General features: G+C 35.7%; 1 non-coding gene across 1 annotated transcript; it reads right to left on the bottom strand.

Moving 5' to 3' along the window:
- Nucleotides 1-5,158: 5,158 nt before the first annotated feature.
- Nucleotides 5,159-5,325, bottom strand: LOC115029660 (U1 spliceosomal RNA). Its single transcript, XR_003835220.1, has one exon. It is a non-coding gene; the product is annotated as a U1 spliceosomal RNA (small nuclear RNA).
- Nucleotides 5,326-7,683: the final 2,358 nt, after the last annotated feature.

A 7,683-nucleotide genomic window follows, 5' to 3' on the forward strand; every position in this document is an offset into this window, starting at 1 on the left:
TACTTAAATGTTTTATCAAGTACATAGTTTTAACTGTTCTTTTACTATTGTCATTAATCTTCTCTTGTGTCTAACAAATAAATTAAACTTTAGCATAAGCATGAATGCTTAGGGGAAAAATCAAATATATAAATGATTCCATACCTCTTAGATTTTCAGCAGCAACCACTTATCTTGGGTTATGTCTATTAACCAACCACAAGGAAGTATTATGTCATTTCAAGTATTTTTTCATATCTTGAAAAGTGGAGTTTTAAAAGATTTTAATTGCTTCCCTAGAAGATATTTTGAAGAATATCAACTTTAATATGAGAAATTAACACCATTGTGGTGATTTCAGGCAATCGCTGCTTCATCTAGTTGCTAAGCTAATAGCCGGAATAGATATTACTATCTTTTTATACTTTCTCAGACCTTCCTAGTGCTAACTCTTTGAGAGAATATTCAGAAAGCCCTCCTTCACAATGACTAATGAATACATAATCAACTGTTCCTCACAAGATAAGTAAAGGGGAATATTTGAAACTATGAATCGTTCTGGGGAGATGAATGGAGTCAAGTAATACTACATGGCATAAATTTTGCTTTATCAGAGGAATTAGGCTCACATTGAATTCATGCCTGTTGTGAGTGAAATCCATCATTCAGAATTAGGAGGCATTTCAACTCTCATATTGAACTAGCTTTATAAAGTAAAATTAATGGCATGTAATTTGTCAGACTTCTTTATGCTAACTTACATTATTTTGATACATGCTTATATTGGACAATGATTATCAGTTCTTCCTAAACTCCTTTGTTTGGAAAAACATTATTTTTATACAAAATGTAAAATAAACAATGATTATGTCATTTGTGTCTCCAAAAGTAACTCATGGAAGCTCCAATGGCGTTTCTTTTCACTGTGTTCTCAATGCCACATTTCTCTCCCTTTCTAAGAAGCTATTTAACTTATATTCATACATAGTGAGAACTCGGGTTAATTTTAATGTTAATTTTTCACTACCTAAGGGAAAGGAACACTTTTCCATATTTACACTGGCCGTTGAGTTCTCTTTCTTTATAAATTACTTGCTCAAATCTTTTGTCTATTTTTATTTATGTTATCGGTTGTTTATTGAAGTTATCTAATTATAGAAGCTTACGGTAACTTGTTTGAGTTTGTGTATAATTTAGAGATGACACAGGCTACACTTGTCCAGCTATTCATTTTTCTTAACGTTCTAGTTACCTTAAGGAGAACCATTAAAATATTTATTTTGTGCCAAACTGAAGTTGCTTCCTTCCTTCTTGTAGACTGCCTGTCTCCTTCTACTAAATTCAATCACATCTCTGATTCCTGTGTTCTCTTGATGTGTTGCAATTGACAGTCATAGAATTGGTTACAACCCATGATACCATCTACTGCTGTGTGGCAGTTTCTCTGTTGAGCCCAATCTGAGCTACTTTTCCTAGATTAACAATAGACATTTGTCTTGATGTAATTGTAACTCACTTTTGAACACCTTTTTTGGTGAAGCTCTTGGTATTTATATATTTTACAGTAATCTGCAAAGATAGTAGTTATAGTATATTATCCTACAAATGTTGATAAAATGAATTTTTATTTATTTATACCAATGACCTGATATCACTGAAGAACTTTAGTGATTTATGTGAGTGTATTTAATAAGGCCTGAAGGCTGGTACACGGTGCTGTTCATAGAAAACTCACAATTTAACATAGTCATTGTTTTTCTATTAATGTGAGTTAACATGTCCAGATATCATTTAGATCTTGAAGAAATAAACTTAGCAACACTCCAGAGTGTTTTTCACGTTGCCTCAACAATGGAGTACTGTTTCTGATTCAAGTTATAAAAGTTTTAGCTACCTTAGACAGGGGAGAAACAGAAACAGTTTGTTTCTCTGGCTTCCTTGCTTTAAGCAACTATGATGTCAACTTGAAGGCCATTGGCATAGCTCCCAGATGCAAAGTGCAATGTAAAATCCTGAGTAAATTCATGTGAAGCCTACTGAAGTAGCACCTTACACTATAGGGATAAAATTGTCGCTCCTGTGAATATAGCAAGGTATAATATAGCAAGGTATAATATCCACCAGTAGTCTGTCTATAGAAAACGAATCCAAGAAGAGTATGACACACAATATTATTCCTTAACTCTTATTACGGAGAAAGCATAGAAATCATAGGGAAGCATTCAAGAAGGCTTCAAAAGGCAGCTAAAGTAATTGTGTAAATGATATTATCTTAAGCAGCACCACTAGAGTTAAGAGAAAATAATGTAAACTCCTCAATCACAGAAACCAGAGGAATAAACACTTAGGTTTATTTAAATAATTCAATAAGGCAGATGTGGGGCTAGAGACATGGCCCAATGGGTAAGGAAAGCATTTGCTATGCAAACCTAACAACCTGAGTTTCACCCTGAGAACCTACATAAGGATCAACCAAATGAGAGAACTGATTCCACAAGCTTGCCCTCTGTTCTCCATATACACAATAACAAATGCACAAACACACAGTCATAAAATAATAAAATATGTTTAAGCAGTCTAATGGGTCTGATCAGGAATTAAATATGGAAGGCCTTCTATGGCAAGCATAAACAATTTTTTCAGAGGTTATCTTGCACAGTCTAGTCCCAGTTATCCTTTTGGGTATGCATTGGCATGTGTAGGTGAGACATTTGAGACCAGGGGCATTGCTCTAATGTAGCCACAGGGCTCTGTGGCCTCAGAGGGCAAGCTGGAATTGAAACTCAGCTGTGTCCATGCTTTGAAGTTCTCATTGTTACAAATTCCTCTTACAAAACTTGGAAGACATAGTTGCCACATTCTCAGTTGTAATAGATGTTTAGCATTGTTTAAGAACTATGGAAAAAGTACAACTCTACAGTTCTACCTTTAGGAATAACCCACAAAGATTCGAAAGCAGCATTTGAAGAAAGTAACATTTGGAAGAGGTATTTATGTGTGTGTGTTCTTTTTTTTTTTTTTTTTTTTTTCTTTTCAAGGTTTTTCTATGTATCCAGAACTGTCCCAGAAGCTGTTCTAAAACTCTCCTTAGGCCAGGCTTGACTTGAACTTAGAGACCCAGCTGCCTCTGCCTTGTGAGTGCTAGGACTAAAGGCATGTGCCACCACTCTTGGTACACGGGTGTCCTTAATAACATTAGAAATATCAGAAAGTAGAAGAAATGCAAATGTTCTTTGGTGGATGAATGGGATAAACTATAGCACATGACTAGACAATAAAAAAACATTTAAACAAAGGTAAGAAAAATCTTGTGCATAAAACAATGTAGATGTAAACTGAAAAGAATCATACTCTCTCACATAGGAAAGAGATCATGATTTTTAAAATGGGCTACCAAGAATAGCCAAACCTGTGGAGCTGGGAAAAAAAGCTGTGAGATGCTTAATAGGAAGAGGGCTTTAACTTTGCAGTTTGAAAATATCCTTACATGTTTGATATGATAAAAATGTATAAACATTAATTTCCTGAGCTGTATGCTTGCAGGTGTTTAGATGGTTAACCTTATGCTACGTGTTTTGCTATAACTTAAGAATTGATTTATGTACTGTTTGAAAGAAATGACCATACACTGTAGCATTATATTATGTGATCAATAACAGTAGCTATTCTTGATTTTGTCCCCCAGTTTCTTTGTACTTTGGTTAAATATTTTTTCAGCATCTGGTGGAATTGAGTGAAATAAGAGAATTGAATTTCTGAACCTTCAACCATGAACATTTCAATAAATTACTAGTATTTATGAGGCTATAACTATATGTCTGTTAAATCTCCCATGCTCACCACACCCGTTTTAATTCCCTCAGCAATTCCATAGAAAATCAATTGTCAGCTCAAACTGGTATGTGGATATAGTTCTCTATGAATGAATGGCAGAGAGCAAGTAGTAGCAAACAGAAGACTATAGAATAAGATTGATGATACCATTTTCATGTAAAATATCTTTAAAAAAAACCCATACAGGATTATTTTCCAGACCTGCTCAGACATTTGTGCAATTGCACCATGTTCTAAAATTGTTCATTTGCCACACAGAGTTTCATAAATTTTCAAGCTAGGAAAAATTTGAAGCCTAATGACCACTTTTGTCACTCTTTCTCTGCAACACTGTGGCCTCAGCTTTAGATGATTGTCACCTTGAATCACAAAGTTCTGTTCCATAGCTGGTTATCTGCTAAAATCTTGTAAGAAATTTCAAACATTGGAGCTTCAAGTGTAAGTTACATATATACATATATATATGTATATATATACACATTATCATGTATATATATAACAGATATGTTTAACAGGCATTGTCTGAGGTCCATATATGTACCTGGCTTAACGTGTCTATTGAAAGCACTATCAATTTGCCAATTCTTTTCAGGAACTGTGTGTGATGCATCTTTGACGACTTATGTCAGGAATATAGCAGCTACTGGGTAATAATGCTTGTTACTGCACACATAGCTACATGGTCCCAATATGAAATCAATAAGAAAATACTTTTGATAATTTATATGTAATTTACCTGAAAGTATGAAAAGGCTTTGTATGTGCTACACTTTTAAGTTTTATATTCGTTTGTGCATTGTTCCAAAGTTGCAGAGTCTGCTGAGCTTATAAAAAGAAGTTAACCTTTTCATTTGTATCATTTTATGGTGTAATATTACCACAATCTAATTTTGCTTTAAAATTTCCCATTATAATGACAAAATGTTTTATTGTAACATATTTTCATACAAAACTATAATGTTTTAAGGAAGTTTCCAATCTGATTCCACAAAAGCTGTTTCTCTAAGGCTCACATCTTCAACATTTAGGTCAACATAGAGTCTGTGATGGCAGCTGTTGTAAACTGCTTGAGGCATGCACTTAGTGGCCTAGGCTGATCTGTGACCAGCAAACAATAATTAAAACAAAATGCAGAAAATGCAACAGAAATATTTAATAATACACATTTGGAGTGGAGTAAAGATTTGTTCATTTCATTTCCCCAACTCAACTTTAATTATTTATAAAGGTAAAAAAAAAATTCGGTGGGATAAAAATCTCATTAAATTCTGTTGGACAGCATGTATTTTCTGGGTATGAACCTACAAGTAACAATTATCAACATTTAAAAATTTTTTATAACTTTCACAAGATAGAGCACAAATCAGTCCTCACACTACCATAGATTATAACATCAAGTTTCCTTCTGGCCTCTGGGAAAATTATAGGGGCCAGCACACCCATAGTGCAAAGGGCAATCGTTGCCCTAGGAAAGACACCTTTTTGATCCTGTTTTCTCTACCAGGTAAGTGTTAATCATATCCTTTAAGATCGTTGAAGATAATGTTTTAACAGCAAGCTTATGCACTAAAACCTGCTTGGGATAAAAAGCAATGCTTCTTGGACTTCAGGGCAACATTTTCCCATATGAGTAATTGGAATACAGTAAACCCTTATTTTGGGAGGCAGGGGAGGGGGGAGCTTTTGCCCCTCAGGGAACCAACTGGTTGATAGGTGCATTGGAAGCTTTTCTGCTCGTAGTAACAAGCATTATTTTCTTCTCTCTGAAGGAAAGTTCTTGTTTCACAATTCTAAGGACACTTCGGAAAAAGTTCATGGAACATTCAGTTGACAACTTTCCTGGTATTCAATCAAAAGTGTGGTGATACGATTTTATGAAAACATCTCTTACATTGCAAGTGACTTTGGTTTTGATTGAGTCTCCCAACCAAGTTACTGATACAATTTAAGACTGCTTAAGACTCCGCGGCAGAAGCTACTGTGGATTCATCCTTTCTTTTTAACACATTTTAAAAAGAACAATGTAGTCCAAGAACTTGTCTTAGATTTCCTGTGTACTTAGCTTTCATAAGCTAAGCTAATGCATAGCTATAATTTTAAATAATATATTGTGTCATGCCCCTAACCATGAGAGCAATATATGTGTGTTATGATAATCATTTGTTAAAAACAACAAATAGGTTGAGGGGAACCTTATACATAAATACCACCATAAATGTTGGAAACAGCATAAGGATATTGCTCAGTACAAGTATATTTGTGTCAGTCGAAGTAAATAGCTTAATCGCTTGTAAAACTCTCAGAAATATTTCTGTAATGTATCTCTAATTCTTCATGTGTTGCTTTCTGTGCTGCTCATTAAACACAGAGCAAAGATCTTCATTAAGCACACAGTAAGAGGGAGAGTCAGACATTAGGTAGGCACAGGCAGACATGTAAAGACTACAGAAAGTCCAGAAGCCACAAGCGATAGATATGCGGAAGACACTTGGAGAGAAATGGAGAATCCAAAATAGGGCTTGTTCTTGGTCATATTAATCGAAAGGGAAGTACTTAATTTTCTTTGCTTAATGTGACATGGGTAAATTTTGGTGCCTTTGAGTCTATCTTTAATGTACTTAAACAATACAAGAGACATTTAAGCTAATCTATTCACAGGCAAGTGGTTTCTGTCATTGTGAAACATCTTGGAGACTGTAATGGTGCCTCATCCTGACCAGGCATACTGTCACTGGTCCTAGTCCAAACGCTAAAACATGTGCACTATTGAACATAGAGTTTTTCTTTATGGATCTCTGAAGAGTGCTACAATCTGAAAGCATTTATTGAACACAATTCTCAAATTCTTAAAAATAATGTTTGTATTTATTTTTTGAGATTTTCATGTACTATATTTTGATTATATTCATCTCCTTCCCCAGATTATTCCCCATCCCTCTACTTATCCAATTTAATATTCTCTATTCCCCCCTCTCTCTCTATCCCTCCCTCACCCTCCCTTTCTCCCTTTCTCTCTTCCTCAATCCATTAAGACCATTGTTTCTTGGCCAAGTCCTCCTGGGCATGTAGCCTGCCTTGGCATATAGTCAATATACTGCATATCACCCAGTGGAATAAAAATGACTTTTCTCTACCCCACAGCAATTAAATGCCAGCAGATCCTCAGCTAGGAGTGTTCACCTCCCTTCCTCTGTGCTGGGATTTTGTTTGGCTTCAGCTTATGCTTATGTTTGTTTTCACATATTTTATGAATTCATATAGGGATATGGCAGGTTATGTTTTGAAAACAGTTTTCTTAAAGTTATCTGTTGCGTGTAGTTTTTTATGTATATTTTTCTTTTTCTTTTTTTTTTATTACGTATTTTCCTCAATTACATTTCCAATGCTATCCCAAAAGTCCCCTATACCCTCCCCCTCACTCCCCTACCCACCCATTACCACTTTTTGGCCCTGGAGTTCCCCTGTACTGAGGCATATAAAGTTTGCAAATCCAATGGGCCTTTCTTTCCAGCGATGGCCGACTAGGCCATCTTTTGATACATACGCAGCTAGAGACAAGAGCTCCGGGGTACTGGTCAGTTCATCATGCTGTTCCAACTATAGGGTTGCAGATCCCCCCAGCTCCTTGGGTACTTTCTCCAGCTTCTCCATTGGGAGCCCTGTGATCCATTCAATGGGGGACTGTGAGCATCCACTTATGTGTTTGCTAGGCCCCAGCATAGTCTCACAAGAGACAGCTATATCAGGGTCCTTTCAGCAAACACTTGCTATTGTATGCATTGGTGTCATCGTTTGGAGGCTGATTATGGGATGGATCCCTGGATATGGCAACTCCTTCCATGGGTGATTGTTCCCAATTCTAAGAAGGGG

Source organism: Mus caroli, unplaced genomic scaffold, assembly GCF_978045245.1.
Source record: "Mus caroli unplaced genomic scaffold, Mus_caroli_1 scaffold_17, whole genome shotgun sequence".
NCBI lineage: Eukaryota > Metazoa > Chordata > Mammalia > Rodentia > Muridae > Mus > Mus caroli.